General features: G+C 42.8%; 1 pseudogene; it reads left to right on the forward strand.

Annotated features, from left to right (window-relative positions):
* The first annotated feature begins 15,548 nt into the window (after positions 1–15,548).
* Positions 15,549–16,614, forward strand: LOC137562713 (proto-oncogene tyrosine-protein kinase LCK pseudogene; annotated as a pseudogene).
* The last annotated feature ends 694 nt before the right edge of the window (positions 16,615–17,308 follow it).

The following is a 17,308-nucleotide window of genomic DNA, read 5'->3' on the forward strand; positions in this document are numbered from 1 at the left end:
CCGATCTCTACGTCCAATAAGGTGGGTGACAAAATGAAGAAATCCCCTACACAAAGGGATTGTAAAACCCAAAAGAGATTAGTGAAATTGGAGGATATCGTGGATGAATTTAGATCATACTACATGTCTCTCTACAACTTAAATTCAAATTCGCCACACCTAAACCCAAACTTAATCACTTGCCGACCGCGCACTCATACCGCGCGTCGGCAAAGTGGCAGCTGCAGGACCAGCGACGCAGTATTGCGTCGCCAGCTGCAGGCTGATTAATCAGGGAGCAGCCGCTCGCGCGAGCGGCTGCTTCCTGTCAATTCACGGCGGGGGGCTCCGTGAATAGCCTGCGGGCCGCCGATGGCGGCTCGCAGGCTAAATGTAAACACAAGCGGAAATAATCCGCAGCAGCGCCGTAAGGCAGATCGGCGATCCCCGGCCAATCAGCGGCCGGGGATCGCCGCCATGTGACAGGGGATAGCCCTGATCTCCGGGGGGGAGCAGGTAGGAGAGGGAGGGGGGAATTTCGCCGCAGAGGGGGGCTTTGAGGTGCCCCCCCGCCAGCAACATGCAGGCAGGAGAGATCGGACCCCCCCAGCACATCATCCCCCTAGTGGGGAAAAAAGGGGGGTGATCTGATCTCTCTGCCTGCTACATGATCTGTGCTGGGGGCTGCAGAGCCCACCCAGCACAGATCACTCAACACAGCGCTGGTCCTTAAGGGGGGGTAAAGGGTGGGTCCTCAAGTGGTTAAGAAAGGCTAAGATTGACGACTTTTTGGGAAAATATGCTAAGCCTCTAAATCTTTCCAAGGAAGAAAGAGAGGACTTGGAAGCTCCCTTGACAGTAGATGAATTCTTACTTGCTGTTAAGTCACTTAAAACCGGAAAAGCCCCAGGTCCAGATGGCCTTACAGCCCAGTACTAAAAAACATTTAAACAGGCCCTAGGTTCGATGTTTGTGGATGCATTCAATGGGATTATGTCCTCTACAGTTCCCTCCAGCTAATTCCTTGAAGCACACATCTCTGTCATACCTAAGCCAAAGAAAGATACCAAATGTTTCTCAAATTACAGACCGATATCCTTGCTTAACCTAGACGCAAAATTACTTGCCATAATTCTTGCAAATAGGATATTACCCTTTATACCAAAACATATCGACTTAGACCAGTCAGGTTTTTTTCCGGGTAGCCAGGGAAGCCAAAGACAATGTCATGTGGACAATAGGCGTAATGGCCTATGCTAAGGTCCACAAAATTAACTCATTTCTCCTTTCCACTGATGCCAAAAAGGCATTTGACAGGGTGGCGTGGGACTATTTACATGCCACTCTGTCAAGCCTTGGCAAAGGCAACCCCATGCTACAGTGGATCGGACTACTCTACACGAACCCCTCAGCCAGGGTAAAGGCAAATGGTGTTTTATCTGATCCATTCCTTATATCAAACGGAACAAGACAGGGGTGCCCTCTGTCCCCCTTTATCTATATCCTCACTCTGAAACCATTTCTTAATGCAGTGAGAGCTGATCGTGATATAAAGGGAATACCTGCTGGCAATACCATTCATACAGTCTCAGCCTTTGCAAATGACCTTTTGTTCTATCTTCAAAACCCTTTAATATACCTTCCGGTTCTTATCAGCAAATTCAAGGAATTTGGCCTAATCTCAAATCTTAAAATAAATTTCCATAAATCCAAAGCTCTAAACATCTCTTTAGACAACTCTCTTATACACCATTGTAAAAGATCTTTCGCCTTTACTTGGGCCACAGATTCTCTTAGATACTTGGGAATTAATATTCCAACTAACTTACGTAACCTCTACTCCCTTATCTATACCACTTTGGGTGCCTCCCTGAGAGAGGACTTACTAAGATGGGGCCAGCAGAAGAGCCTCACATGGTTTGGTCGGATGGCTTCTGTCAAAATGAATCTAATACCGCGCTTCTTATACATTAGTGCATTCCGATCACTCTACCCCAAAAGTTCTTGAAAGACTTGCAAAGCCAAGTTTCTAAATTCATTTGGGGGCCCAAACCTCCTAGATTAAAAAAATCTATATTAATGATGCAAAATGGAGTGGCCCTTCCAGACCTGTACAAGTATCATATTTCTGCTCAAATCTGTCGCGTGGTTGAATGGGCCAATTCCACATCTCCTAAAAATTGGGTTAAAATAGAACAGGCATCGGCTAACTGTAATATCCAAATTCTGGGATTGAACAAATGCTCAGCCAAAACCCAATCTCGATGGGACAACCCTCTCATGGTGGCATCCATTAAAACTTTAAAGAGACACTTAATCCAGAAAAAAAAAGAGTTTTACTCACCTGGGGCTTCTACCAGCCCCCTGCAGCAGTCCTGTGCCCTCACAGCCACTCACTAATCCTCTGGTCCCCCGCTGCCAGCTAGTTTAGTTTTTGCCGACAGCCCCGTCAGGACTGGCCACGCGTAGCTTTTTCCGCATTTTCAACTGCAATTAGCGCTATTGCGGGCCGCAACGTGTACAAAAATACGCGTTGCCGCATTACGAACGCATGGATATGCGACAATGCGTACTTTTGTACGCGTTGCAGCCCGCAATAGCGCTAATTGCAGTCGGGAATGCGGAAAAAGCTACGCGTGGCCAGTCCTGACGGGCCTGTCGGCAAAAACGAAAACTAGCTGGCAGTGGGGGACCAGAGGATTAGTGAGTGGCTGCGAGGGCACAGGACTGCTGCCGGGGGCTGGTAGAAGCCCCATGTGAGTAAAACTCATGTTTTTTTTCTGACTTAAGGTTCACTTTAACCACTTGAGGACCTAGGGCTTTCTACCCCTTAAGGACCGGCCACTTTTTTTCCATTCAGACCACTGCAGTTTTCACGGTTTATTGCTCGCTCATACAACCTACCACCTAAATGAATTTTGGCTCCTTTCCTTCTCACTAATACAGCTTTCTTTTGGTGCTATTTGATTGCTCCTGCGATTTTTACTTTTTATTATATTCATCAAAAAAGACATGAATTTTGGCAAAAAAATGATTTTTTGAACTTTCTGTGCTGACATTTTTCAAATAAAGTAAAATTTCTGTATACATGCAGCGCGAAAAATGTGGACAAACATGTTTTGGATAAAAAAAACCCCATTCAGTGTATATTTATTGGTTTGGGTAAAAGTTATAGCGTTTACAAACTATGGTGCAAAAAGTGAATTTTCCCATTTTCAAGCATCTATGACTTTTCTGACCCCCTGTCATGTTTCATGAGGGGCTAGAATTCCAGGATAGTATAAATACCCCCCAAATGACCCCATTTTGGAAAGAAGACATCCCAAAGTATTCACTGAGAGGCATAGTGAGTTCATAGAAGATATTATTTTTTGTCACAAGTAAGCGGAAAATGACACTTTGTGACAAAAAAAAAAAAAAAAGTTTCCATTTCTTCTAACTTGCGACAAAAAAAAATGAAATCTGCCACGGACTCACCATGCCCCTCTCTGAATACCTTGAAGGGTCTACTTTCCAAAATGGGGTCATTTGTGGGGTGTGTTTACTGTCCTGACATTTTGGGGGTGCTAAATTGTAAGCACCCCTGTAAAGCCTAAAGGTGCTCATTGGACTTTGGACCCCTTAGCGCAGTTAGGCTGCAAAAAAGTGCCACACATGTGGTATTGCCGTACTCAGGAGAAGTAGTATAATGTGTTTTGGGGTGTATTTTTACACATACCCATGCTGGGTGGGAGAAATATCTCTGTAAATGACAATTTGTTAATTTTTTTACACACAATTGTCCATTTACAGAGATCTTTCTCCCACTCAGCATGGGTATGTGTAAAAATACACCCCAAAACACATTATACTACTTCTCCTGAGTACGGCGATACCACATGTGTGGCACTTTTTTGCACCCTAACTGCGCTAAGGGGCCCAAAGTCCAATGAGTACCTTTAGGATTTCACAGGTCATTTTGAGAAATTTCGTTTCAAGACTACTCCTCACGGTTTAGGGCCCCTAAAATGCCAGGGCAGTATAGGAACCCCACAAATGACCCCATTTTAGAAAGAAGACACCCAAAGGTATTCCGTTAGGAGTATGGTGAGTTCATAGAAGATTTTATTTTTTGTCACAAGTAAGCGGAAAATGACACTTTGTGACAAAAAAAAAAAAAAAAGTTTCCATTTCTTCTAACTTGCGACAAAAAAAAATGAAATCTGCCACGGACTCACCATGCCCCTCTCTGAATACCTTGAAGGGTCTACTTTCCAAAATGGGGTCATTTGTGGGGTGTGTTTACTGTCCTGACATTTTGGGGGTGCTAAATTGTAAGCACCCCTGTAAAGCCTAAAGGTGCTCATTGGACTTTGGACCCCTTAGCGCAGTTAGGCTGCAAAAAAGTGCCACACATGTGGTATTGCCGTACTCAGGAGAAGTAGTATAATGTGTTTTGGGGTGTATTTTTACACATACCCATGCTGGGTGGGAGAAATATCTCTGTAAATGACAATTTGTTAATTTTTTTACACACAATTGTCCATTTACAGAGATCTTTCTCCCACTCAGCATGGGTATGTGTAAAAATACACCCCAAAACACATTATACTACTTCTCCTGAGTACGGCGATACCACATGTGTGGCACTTTTTTGCACCCTAACTGCGCTAAGGGGCCCAAAGTCCAATGAGTACCTTTAGGATTTCACAGGTCATTTTGAGAAATTTCGTTTCAAGACTACTCCTCACGGTTTAGGGCCCCTAAAATGCCAGGGCAGTATAGGAACCCCACAAATGACCCCATTTTAGAAAGAAGACACCCAAAGGTATTCCGTTAGGAGTATGGTGAGTTCATAGAAGATTTTATTTTTTGTCACAAGTTAGCGGAAAATGACACTTTGTGAAAAAAAACTATTAAAATCAATTTCCGCTAACTTGTGACAAAAAATAAAATCTTCTATGAACTCGCTATACTCCTAACGGAATACCTTGGGGTGTCTTCTTTCTAAAATGGGGTCATTTGTGGGGTTCCTAAACTGCCCTGGCATTTTAGGGGCCCTAAACCGTGAGGAGTAGTCTTGAAACGAAATTTCTCAAAATGACCTGTGAAATCCTAAAGGTACTCATTGGACTTTGGGCCCTTTAGCGCAGTTAGGGTGCAGTATAGGAACCCCACTAATGACCCCCCAAGGTATTCCGTTAGGAGTATGGTGAGTTCATAGAAGTTTTTGTCACAAGTTAGCGGAAATTGATTTTAATTGTTTTTTTTCACAAAGTGTCATTTTCCGCTAACTTGTGACAAAAAATAAAATCTTCTATGAACTCACCATACTCCTAACGGAATACCTTTAGGTGTCTTCTTTCTAGAATGGGGTCATTTGTGGGGTTCCTATACTGCCCTGGCATTTTAGGGGCCCTAAACCGTGAGGAGTAGTCTTGAAACCAAATGTCGCAAAATGACCTGTGAAATCCTAAAGGTACTCATTGGACTTTGGGCCCCTTTGCGTACTTAGGGTGTAAAAAAGTGCCACACATGTGGTACCGCCGTACTCAGGAGAAGTAGTATAATGTGTTTTGGGGTGTATTTTTACACATACCCATGCTAAGTGGGAGAAATATCTCTGTAAATGACAATTGTTTGATTTTTTTTTTACACACAATTGTCCATTTACATAGACATTTCTCCCACCCAGCATGGGTATGTGTAAAAATACACCCCAAAACACATTATACTACTTTTCCTGAGTACGGCGGTACCACATGTGTGGCACTTTTTTGCAGCCTAGTTGCGCTAAGGGGCCCAACGTCCTATTCACAGGTCATTTTGAGGCATTTGTTTTCTTTTACTCCTCGCGGTTTAGGGCTCCTAAAATGCCAGGGCAGTATAGGAACCCCACAAGTGACCCCATTTTAGAAAGAAGACACCCCAAGGTATTCCGTTAGGTGTATGGCGAGTTCATAGAAGATTTTATTTTTTGTCACAAGTTAGTGAAAAATGACACTTTGTGATAAAAAAAAAACCAATAAAAATCAATTTCCGCTAACTTTTGACAAAAAATAAAATCTTCTATGAACTCGTCATACACCTAACAGAATACCTTGGGGTGTCTTTTTTTTTAAAATGGGGTCACTTGTGTGGTTCCTATACCGCCCTGGCATTTTACGGGCCCAAAACCGTGAGTAGTCTGGAAACCAAATGTCTCAAAATGACTGTTCAGGGGTATAAGCATCTGCAAATTTTGATGACAGGTGGTCTATAAGGGGGCGAATTTTGTGGAACCGGTCATAAGCAGAGTGGCCTTTTAGATGACAGGTTGTATTGGGCCTGATCTGATGGATAGGAGTGCTAGGGGGGTGACAGGAGGTGATTGATGGGTGTCTCAGGGGGTGGTTAGAGGGGAAAATAGATGCAATCAATGCACTGGGGAGGTGATCGGAAGGGGGTCTGAGGGGGATCTGAGGGTTTGGCCGAGTGATCAGGAGCCCACACGGGGCAAATTAGGGCCTGATCTAATGGGTAGGTGTGCTAGGGGGTGACAGGAGGTGATTGATGGGTGTCTCAAGGTGTGATTAGAGGAGGGAATAGATGCAAGCAATGCACTGGCGAGGTGATCAGGGCTGGGGTCTGAGGGCATTCTGAGGGTGTGAGCGGGTGATTGAGTGCCCTAGGGGCAGATAGGGGTCTAATCTGATAGGTAGCAGTGACAGGGGGTGATTGATGGGTAATTAGTGGGTGTTTAGGGTAGAGAACAGATGTAAACACTGCACTTGGGAGGTGATCGGACGTCGGATCTGCGGGCGATCTATTGGTGTGGGTGGGTGATCAGTTTGCCCGCAAGGGGCAGGTTAGGGGCTGATTGATGGGTGGCAGTGACAGGGGGTGATTGATGGGTGGCAGTGACAGGGGGTGATTGATGGGTGATTGACAGGTGATTGACAGGTGATCAGTGGGTTATTACAGGGAAGGACAGATGTAAATAATGCCCTGGCGAATTGATAAGGGGGGGTCTGAGGGCAATCTGAGCGTGTAGGCGGGTGATTGGGTGCCCGCAAGGGGCAGATTAGGGTCTGATCTGATGGGTAACAGTGACAGGTGGTGATAGGGGGTGATTGATGGGTGATTGATGGGTAATTAGTGGGTGTTTAGAGGAGAGAATAGATGTAAACGCTGCGCTTGGGTGGTGATCTGATGTCGGATCTGCGGGTGATCTATTGGTGTGGGTGGGTGATCAGATTGCCCGCAAGGGGCAGGTTAGGGGCTGATTGTTGGGTGGCAGTGACAGGGGGTGACAGGGGGTGATTGATGGGTGATAGGTGATTGGCAGGTGATTGACAGGTGATCAGTGGGTTATTACAGGGAAGGACAGATGTAATTAATGCACTGGCGAATTGATAAGGGGGGGGGGTCTGAGGGCAATCTGAGCGTGTGGGCGGGTGATTGGGTGCCCGCAAGGGGCAGATTAGGGTCTGATCTGATAGGTAACAGTGACAGGTGGTGATAGGGGGTGATTGATGGGTGATTGATGGGTAATTAGTGGGTGTTTAGAGAAGATACCAGATGTAAACAATACATTTGGGAGGTAATCTGACGGCGGGTTTGCGGGCGATCTAATGGTGTGGGTGGGTGATCAGATTGCCCGCAAGGGGCAGGTTAGGGGCTGATTGATGGGTGGCAGTGACAGGGGGTGACAGGGGGTGATTGATGGGTGATAGGTGATTGGCAGGTGATTGACAGGTGATCAGTGGGTTATTACAGGGAAGAACAGATGTAATTAATGCACTGGTGAATTGATAAGGGGGCGTCAGAGGGCAATCTGAGCGTGTGGGCAGGTGATTGGGTGCCCGCAAGGGGCAGATTAGGGTCTGATCTGATAGGTAAAAGTGACAGGTGGTGATAGGGGGTGATTGGTGGGTGATTGATGGGTAATTAGTGGGTGTTTAGAGGAGAGAATAGATGTAAACAATGGATTTGGGAGGTGATCTGATGTCGGATCTGCGGGCGATCTATTGGTGTGGGGGGTGATCAGATTGCCCGCAAGGGGCAGGTTAGGGTCTGATTGATAGGTGGCAGTGACAGGGGGTGATTGATGGGTGATTGACAGGTGATTGACAGGTGATCAGGGGGGATAGATGCATACAGTACATGGGGGGGGTCTGGGGGGGGGGGGTCTGGGGAGAATCTGAGGGGTGGGGGGGTGATCAGGAGGGAGCAGGGGGCAGGGGGGGGGGATAAAAAAAATAGCGTTGACAGATAGTGACAGGGAGTGATTGATGGGTGATTAGGGGGGTGATTGGGTGCAAACAGGGGTCTGGAGGGTGGGCAGGGGGGGGTCTGATGGGTGCTGTGGGCGATCTGGGGCGGGGGGGGGGGGAAATCAGTGTGCTTGGTGCAGACTAGGGTGGCTGTACCCTGCCCTGGTGGTCCCTCGGACACTGGGACCACCAGGGCAGGAGGCAGCCTGTATAATACACTTTGTAAACATGCGGCGATCGTCGGGTTAACATCCCGCCGGCGCTTCCGTATGGCCGGCGGGATGTTGCGGTGGGTGAGCGGCGCCAGGCGGAGGATCGCGTCACGGATGACGCGATCGCTCCGCCCATGCCCCTACAAGGACCGCCGCCATTTGTCTATACGGCGGTCCTTGCGGGGTGCACTTCCCGGCCGCCAATTGTATATACGGCGGTCGGGAAGTGGTTAAGGACAATTCTTCCCCCATTAAAACAGATCTCATTTCCCAGCAAACTTGACTCACTTATAGACAACCCGGACTTTTGTATGGCCCTAGACATCCCCTTCCTGAGGAACTGGCGGGGTGCTTGCTGCCCTAGAATTAAAGACTTTATCAATAGAGATACAATCCTTTCTGTTGCACAGATGTCAGCCTTGAGAGATGATGTCAAACTCACACATTGCCAATATTTTCAGATTAGACAGTTTCTTAACACTAGACGTCGGTCCTCTGATTGGTTAAAGAAGTCCACAGATTTCAAAAACCTCATTTCCAACTCAAACACACCCAATCACCTGGTCTCCATGATATATAAGATGTTAACTTCTAGCCTTGACACAGCTAAACTCAAATTCCAGACTCAGTGGGAAACAGACCTGGGTAAACGAAATTTCTAGTGAACAATGGTCAAAAAATCCTACGATTAACCACAAAGGGTCTCTCAATGTTAATACCCAAGAATTAGGCTACAAAATATTAACGCGTTGGTACAGAACTCCCTACGCCATCCAGAAGATGTTCCCCTCCGCTTCTGCTTGTTGTTGGAGATGTAACGCAGATTCAGGCACTCTCTTCCACATTTTCTGGTTATGTCCACTAGTTACCCCATATTGAGAAAACATACATAAGCTGATGGAACATATTCTAGGGGAAAAGGTGATCTTCTCTCCAGGCCTCTTCTTGCTTCATGACACATGCGACCCTGCTAAATCCTACAAGAAATCGTTACTGATACACCTGATTAATGCGGCGAGAGCTCTTGTTCCATTGCACTGGAGAACAACAAACTCCCCCACAGTTAAAGCTTGGATAAAATGGGTCGAGGCAATCGAGACTATGGAGCATATGATACTGTTATCACAAGATCGTAACGAACAGTACACCATTACCTGGTCCCTTTGGAATGAATTTCAATGCTCCCAGAAGTATAAAGATATTATGCAGATCTGAAGAAAGGGTGTCTAACCTATCTTATCCTCTCTCTCTCTTATCCTATTTTTCCACTCCAACTTTCTTACCTTCTTTCATACTCTCTTCCTCTGATGTCCTTGTGGGAATGTCCCCAATTTCTAAGCCTTAAACCTGAAGCTTCTCTAGAAATTTTAATTTTGCTGGCTTCGCAAAATTTTATGTGTATCAATATGGTTTATTCTTATTGTTATTAGCTGTTTGACAGTGAACAGTGAGCATTGTTAGAGATGATATTTTGCTCAGTGATTCTGCCTTAACATTGTCAAAATATCTCTTTATTGATGTAGCTGTGCTAGTTAAGTACTTGACGATGACCTACTGTCTGGATTTTTCCTAAAAATGTTTTGTATGTTCATTATTTTTACTTGCTCAAATAAAAAATTAATTGTGAAATTCTCTCCAGCAGAACACAATTACGACATTGGTAACCGATAACTGCTGGCGGTCAAGATGGCTTTTGAGGAGTGGAGGCACTGGCTAGAGGGAGCAATTCATCTAATGACAGATCACAAAAATCTGTAATACATTGAGGGGGCTAAAAGGCTTAATCCCAGGCAGGCACGATGGGCACTATTCTTTTCTCGTTTCAATTAGCAAGGCAATATCGTAGTCAATAAGCAGACAGGGTCATACACACAAGTCAGATGATCGTATTATAAGGATCAGGCAATAACGAAGTCAAGGACAGGCCAAGTCGAATACGTGTATCAGATGGCAGTGGTACAGAAGGACAAGACAAGAGCGAGGTCAAGAGGCAGGCAAAAAGTCAGTACACAGATAAATATACAATCAGATGTTACTACAATATATTACGAAAATATATAATATAACTACAAATACAAGACTGACTAACTAGAGTACATATATATTGTACGTCTACACAATATATAAATGTAGCTCAAAATAGTAGCTAGCTGATACTATTAGTATCAAGGCCAACGAGCAAGTGAATACTCTGGCCTTAAATACCCAGGAGGCAGAGCAAAAGCTCAGCCCACAGAAATGACAGCACCTCCTGCAAAAAAGGTGTCAGCTGATGACATCACCGCTGACACCCCATTAGACACTCCTCCTCAGCCTATAAAGACATCTCTGAGCTACGCGCGTCCTGCCAGAACGAACACGCCGACCCACATCAATTAGGGATGCCATCATTTGGATTCACATCTACAGGGAAGCCAGGGATGTCTTTGATCAAAGAGGAAGAGGAAGCTTCCACTAGCTGCTCCAAACTATTAAAGCAGCTTGCAGAGGCCACATGAGGTAAGTTTGTTACACTCTTATTCTTTTAAGTTAACCAATAAATGGTATGATCCTGATTCAAAACTTCTTGCTTTTACTTGACACAATATGCTATATTCATTCAACACTCGCAGTGTAACGTCTGCATTTGACTGTAAATTGTGTGCAGTAAAAGCTGAACCATTACTTAGACTACAATCGTTTAATCGTGTTTCTAACAGTCACATCTTTAAAATTTCCAACCTGCATGTTTTAAGTAATTCTTTCGACATTTTAAAAATGCCACCTATTCCCGGTCCCCTGATACACTGAATTATATATTTTGCAGACATAAAATCCCCCCTCTTGAACCACCTTTGCAAAGTATGATCTATGCTCCTGAATGAATATTTAATGCACTTTTATGTTGCTTTTCTTGTTTGTTTGTTGTGATTTTTTATATAATAGATGCAGTTCATTGTCCCGGATTCAATTTCAGACTTTTATAATACATGTCTGAATTATTAATCTGACTAAGCAATGTGTCATTTGTGCTGGGTTGTAGCTCAGTAAATAACCGAGGCAGCAACAAGCAAGGTACGCTGCGTGATATAAAAGGATGTGACTGGGAAGATGCTTTATCAAACAAGCAACAAAAATAATGTTCTGAAAGGTGCATGCATTATATCATAAAGAGAATCCTGTTTAGTTTCCTTAGATATCAAAACTTTCAAGAATAAAGGTGTTTTAACAAATTTGATGAACAAATAGTGACAAACTATTCACTTTATTGGCCTTAAAGTGGGCAGGAGGCTGCTCGAAACAGCACTTGGCCATTGTCTCCCAACTCACCATGCTTTTTGCATGGTGAGGGTCAGTACCTATTCAGTAAAAAGTCATTGGGCAAGACTCCCTAACACTGCAGGGTGGCCCCTTGAGTGTGCCCTCAGTGGCTGCAGCTCCTGAGCGCTTTGAATCCAACAGGAGAAAAGCGATATACTAATGTTAGGATTATTATTAGAATTATGAATTATATTTGTAATGGTGATGTGACAGTCTAACCTCCACTGCTACTGCAATGGCATTAGGGATGTTCAATAAGATGCAAATAATTTTGAGTTGATGCAGCATTAAGCATTTGTATGCAAATTTATGCAGCTTAAAAATAAACCAATCAAATCCTGCTGAGGTAAAATTTGATTGGTCCATTTTCAAGCTGCATAAATTTGCATAAAAAAATTGTATAATCCCGTATCAACTTGAAATGATCTGCATCTCATTGACCATCCACATACGGCATAACAGTTTGTCATTACTTGTTCACCAAATTTGTTCTGAATAAAATGCAAGTTTTTTCCAGATATCATTTATACAGAGTGTCATTTTACCTACTAATAGCAAGATATTGTTTGTCTGCCTTGTGCTCTGACCATTTTGCATCACTTGGCTTAAAGAGGAACTCCAGTGAAAATAATATAATAAAAAAGTGCTTTATTTTTACAATAATTATGTATAAATGATTTAGTCAGCGTTTGCCTATTGTAAATCTTTCCTCTCCTTGATTTACATTCTGACAGTTATCACATGGTGACAATTTTACTGCTGGCAGGTGATGTAAGTGGAAGAAGATGCTGCTTGCTTTTTTGGCAGTTGGAAACAGCTGTTATTTCCCACAATGCAACAAGGCTCCCACAGTGTGAGGTCAGAACCATGCAGAGCCCCTTGATGATCTGTTTGTGAAAAGGAAAAGATGTGTCACGGGAAAAGGGGTATCCGCCACTGATTGGGATGAAGTTCAATTCTTGGTTACGGTTTCTCTTTAATCAGAATCAGAATAATTTATTTTGCCAAGTACAACGGGGGTTGTACCCGGAATTATTTTTGGCACATACAGGGTCGGTGATGGTACAGTAACAGCAGAAACATGGAATACACAAAGTAGTTTCAGAGATATGCAAGCAGTCATCTTGTTACGTTACATTTCACATTGCACATTACACAAAACATTTAGCTAGATGGGTCCGTCTGAGTGCTATGTCGAGCGGAGCTGCCTGCTACATTCTGTGCGGCGCTCAGATACTCTGCAGCAATAACAGACACCCCACCGCATGTCTTGGAAAATGCAGGTGGTGAGAGAGACAGAGAAAAAAGAAGGAGCGATAGAATAGAGATAGAGTCCAAGGGTCCCCATAGGTGGAGAAAAACAGTCCATGCCATGCTTGCTTTAGGTTGCGGCCTGGTGCAGTTCAGTGCAGAATAGTGAAAAGATTAGGCTCAGGCTTATGCCCAGATACCAGTGCAGGTGGTCTGCATGGAAATGGCTGGCTGTAGTGCAGTGCGTCCAGGGAGGGGGGGCTGCAATGGCCTTCCAGCCGGCAGTGGTGGCCTGAGGAGGAGTGTGACCATACCCTATGGTGTCTTCACATTAATATGAGGGTCATGAAGGTGAAGACTACCCACTTTATTCCCTATGCAAATTATAATCAATGTTGGCTTTTTGGCTTGATTAGATTCAGTGTCATGCACCTGCAACAAGTATGAAGTCAGTGGAGACAGAGTCGGGTGCATGCGCAACATCAGTAAAGCATTGCACACACCTTGGAAAATTCTCTAGCATGTATACAGTGGCCCCCAACTGGCCTCTGTGTCTCATCCAGCGATCAGCCTGGTGGATCAATTCAGCTGAGCGCTGGATACAGGTATAGTTTTTCTTATTCTCCTACCAGCTCTGTGTGCTCTGTTATGCGTTGCTCTGTCAGCCCTCCTCCCACCCACATAGCAACACACATCTGCACAACATGGACCCTGCACTGTCGCTCGAGGGAGATAAAGTCCCAATCCCTCCCGTGTGAAAGTCCATGCGCATGTGTACAAGGTTTTATAAACAAAAGATACATAAAACAGTCAAATAACTGAAATGCTTAAAAGAAAGCAGCAATTGCATCGTGTATATCAGAAAGTTAGAGTTAGGTGTTAGGTAAAAGGTTCTTTTTAGGCACTTACCAGCGGGTTAGGCATTATGTGGTGGCTAGGGTTGTGCATTTATAGCAAAGTTCTAGTGAGATTAGGTGCTGGGTGCCACATAGTAAAATATTGGTAAATTACTATTTTAATATTAGTGACAACACTCAGCACCCAATTCATGTAGCGGCACTGCAATATGTTCTCAAGCATAGTCTGTGCCCTACTTGCATTCCCAGAGGCCATTTGAAGGTCTATTTTGTTGGTAAGTCCAGCGTAAATGCATTGTATATATTGGGATGGGATACATGTGGTTTTGTTTTTGTTTTGTTTTTTTACATCTGGTTTTGGTCATACAGATTCTTTTTTTATGTTTTCACTGTCCTTTAAACAACTTACATTTCATACAATACTGTAGCATGTAATAACAAAAATATATAATAACAAAAATGGTGCAGTACATTTTGTACATGAAGAACACTTTGGGCCATATGCAATTCACTTTTTCACCTGAGTTTTCTCCTAGGAGATAATTTTTCATCTTCAATTTAAAATACCTTTCCAGCACTTTTCAACTAAAAAAGTACCAAAAAGTAGGTGAGAACGTACTATTGAAATTATTTTGAGTATTTTCTTGCTTGGTGGTGGCTAAAAATGCATTTTATTGATACGTTTAAAATTATCACTTTGGAGAAAACTCAGGTGAAAAAGTGAATTGCACATGGGCCTGTGTATAAGAAGGAACATTTGTTAAGTGCTTGTAAGTACAGTCATCTCTCCAGTTACAATCAATAAAATAATGTCTAAGCCAATTAAACCATATCTTTTTACTTTTTTATGTATTTTGTGTTTGTAGTAAAAGTCCATGGAAAAATATATAATAATGATTTTTTTTCTGAGTGCTTTACTTTTTTTTTCCTTTGGAACACAATATTGTGTGTGCTATCAAAATCTTCTGCTTTGTGAAATGTCTAGTGTTTTTGATTCTGAATAGTCTTTCTTCCCAATGCACCCTGTTTATTTAGAACCACAAAAAGATTAATATTATAAACAATAGTGCTGATATTCGCAGTCAACGTTCACTTGCTCTTTCCTATAGGGAAATTCCAACATGTTTCCCAGTTGAATTATTAAACAGTTTTTATGAAGGGCATATTTTTCATAGAATACGATCAGAAGTAGATAACAGTCTACAAAATCAGCTGACAAATTGGAAAATACTATAACAAAAATAGTGGAATCAGTGTACACTGTACTATGTACATGCCAATCATCCAATAAAGATAGCTATAGAAATAAAGAAAGCAATTCAGTTACAGGTACAATAGAATCTTGCCTTCTAGGCAAAGAACACAATGGAAACTTATATCTGCACAGCTTTTATTGTATGTGTCCTCTACATAGTACTGAAAGTAAACAAAATAATGTGGTATGATATCTTGTAAATTGTCATATAATGTTCTGCAGAACTCAGACTATACCTAATTGTCTTAATATGCACATAGTGGAGTGTACTTACCTACTCTAATATTTAAAACACATTAGCAGAGGAAAACATGAAGGGCATTTTTCACATTAAAATGGTAAAATGGTAAAAAGATTTTTTTTTTATTTGTTTTTGTTTGTATTTTACAAATCTCATTGGGACATATTCATAAAGAAGTGAAAAGTTAAGTCACCAAAAAAAGTTATTTCTTATGAAATAATGTCATATGAGACTCCAGCTATCCACATACCATCACGGATTGGCTGTTTCATCCATGGATGTCTATCCACAGAACCTTCTATAATTGGATTTTATGTCTCTTTCGTTTGGACTTATAATCGCAAAGGACACAAATCCTCGGATGGACTTTGCACCTAGCTGAAAGAACCTTGCCAAACTCAGCGCCTACAAAACCCCTGGTGGGCAGATGATTGGGAAATACCACGTAACACACTGCAGCTGGTGAAAAAACTTTGTGCAGGCCAATTTGAAGAGGTATGGATGTGGTACTTTAATGGGCATACAAAGGTTGCCATAAAGAGCCTTAAACAGGGCATCATTTCTCCAGAAGCTTTCCTGGCAGAAGCCACCCTTATGAAACAGTGGCAACATCCACAACTGGTCCGATTACATGCATTAGTAACTCAAGAACCTATTTATATTGTAACAGAGTATATGGAAAATGGGAGTTTAGTTGATTATCAGAAAACACCACATGGACTAAGTCTGAATGTGTATAAACTTATAGACATGTCAGCTGAGGTGGCAGAAGGAATGGCATTCCTGGAGCACAACAATTACATTCATCGAGACCTGCAAACTGCTAACATATTGGTATCAGATACCCTGAGCTGCAAGATAGATGATTTTGTGTTGGCTCGATTAATAAAAGATAACGAGAATACAGCTAGAGAAGGTGCCAAATTCCCCATAAAATGGACCAGAAGCAATACATTTTGGGATGTTTACCATTAAATCAGATGTCTGGTCATTTGGCATCCTCTTGACTGAAATCATTACGTATGGATGCATTCCATATCCAGGCATGACTAATCCTGAAGTGATAGATTACCTTGAGCGTGGATATCGTATGCCACAGCCTGATCAGTGCCCAAAGGAACTTCATGATTTGATGCTTCGGTGCTGGAAGTAGTATCCTGAAGACCGGCCCACCTTTGAATTTCTTCACTCTTACCTTGAAGACTTCTTTACAGCTACAGGAGTGCTAGTACCAAGCAAAACCTTAACAAAGCATAATTCTACAAGTCAAAGCAAGTATCAGTGAAGATGTATATGATAAAAAGAATATGTTGATTGCTCTTTACAGAATTTCCACAGTTAACAGCACTGCTCCTTGGCATTATTAAACAGACGCTGGCAAATCACTTTTGTGTTAACACAATCTGTCACAAAGGTGGACATTAACTGAGCTTTTAACTCCCTAACCACAGATAACTTCATGTCAAAACCACACGTATTTCCAGAGATCTAGACGGGGGCTTGCCGGCCCTGGCCTTGAATACCACCTGTTGGTGGTATGTTTTGTGGAAATCTGCAGAGGTAGTTAATCGGCTCTGCTGAGACACTAATTACCTCACCTGTGAATGTTTGTGGTTTTCTGTAGACATGCACTGTTGGTGGTACTTGGGGACAGGTTTGGGAAGCCCTGATCTAGACAGCTGAATTACATGCAATATTAAATTGGAAAAAAAATTGCTTTCCCAACAAACTGTAAAAAGATTTTTTTCCACTCAGTGTTAACATTTAAATATTATATTGTAGCTATGTAATAGTAGTTGTCGCTGAATGTGAAGATATTGTGTACTTTCAGAGGTGGACTGAAAGTGGTGGTGATGGGGGCTACTTTGGGACAGAGCAACAATTGATTTGAGAACAGAGTGTATATATACTCATACAAATATCTCCAAGAGAACAGGTTAGCCCCATAATAACATTACATTTTTGTTATTAGTTGGACT

Source organism: Hyperolius riggenbachi, chromosome 1, assembly GCF_040937935.1.
Source record: "Hyperolius riggenbachi isolate aHypRig1 chromosome 1, aHypRig1.pri, whole genome shotgun sequence".
Taxonomy (NCBI): domain Eukaryota; kingdom Metazoa; phylum Chordata; class Amphibia; order Anura; family Hyperoliidae; genus Hyperolius; species Hyperolius riggenbachi.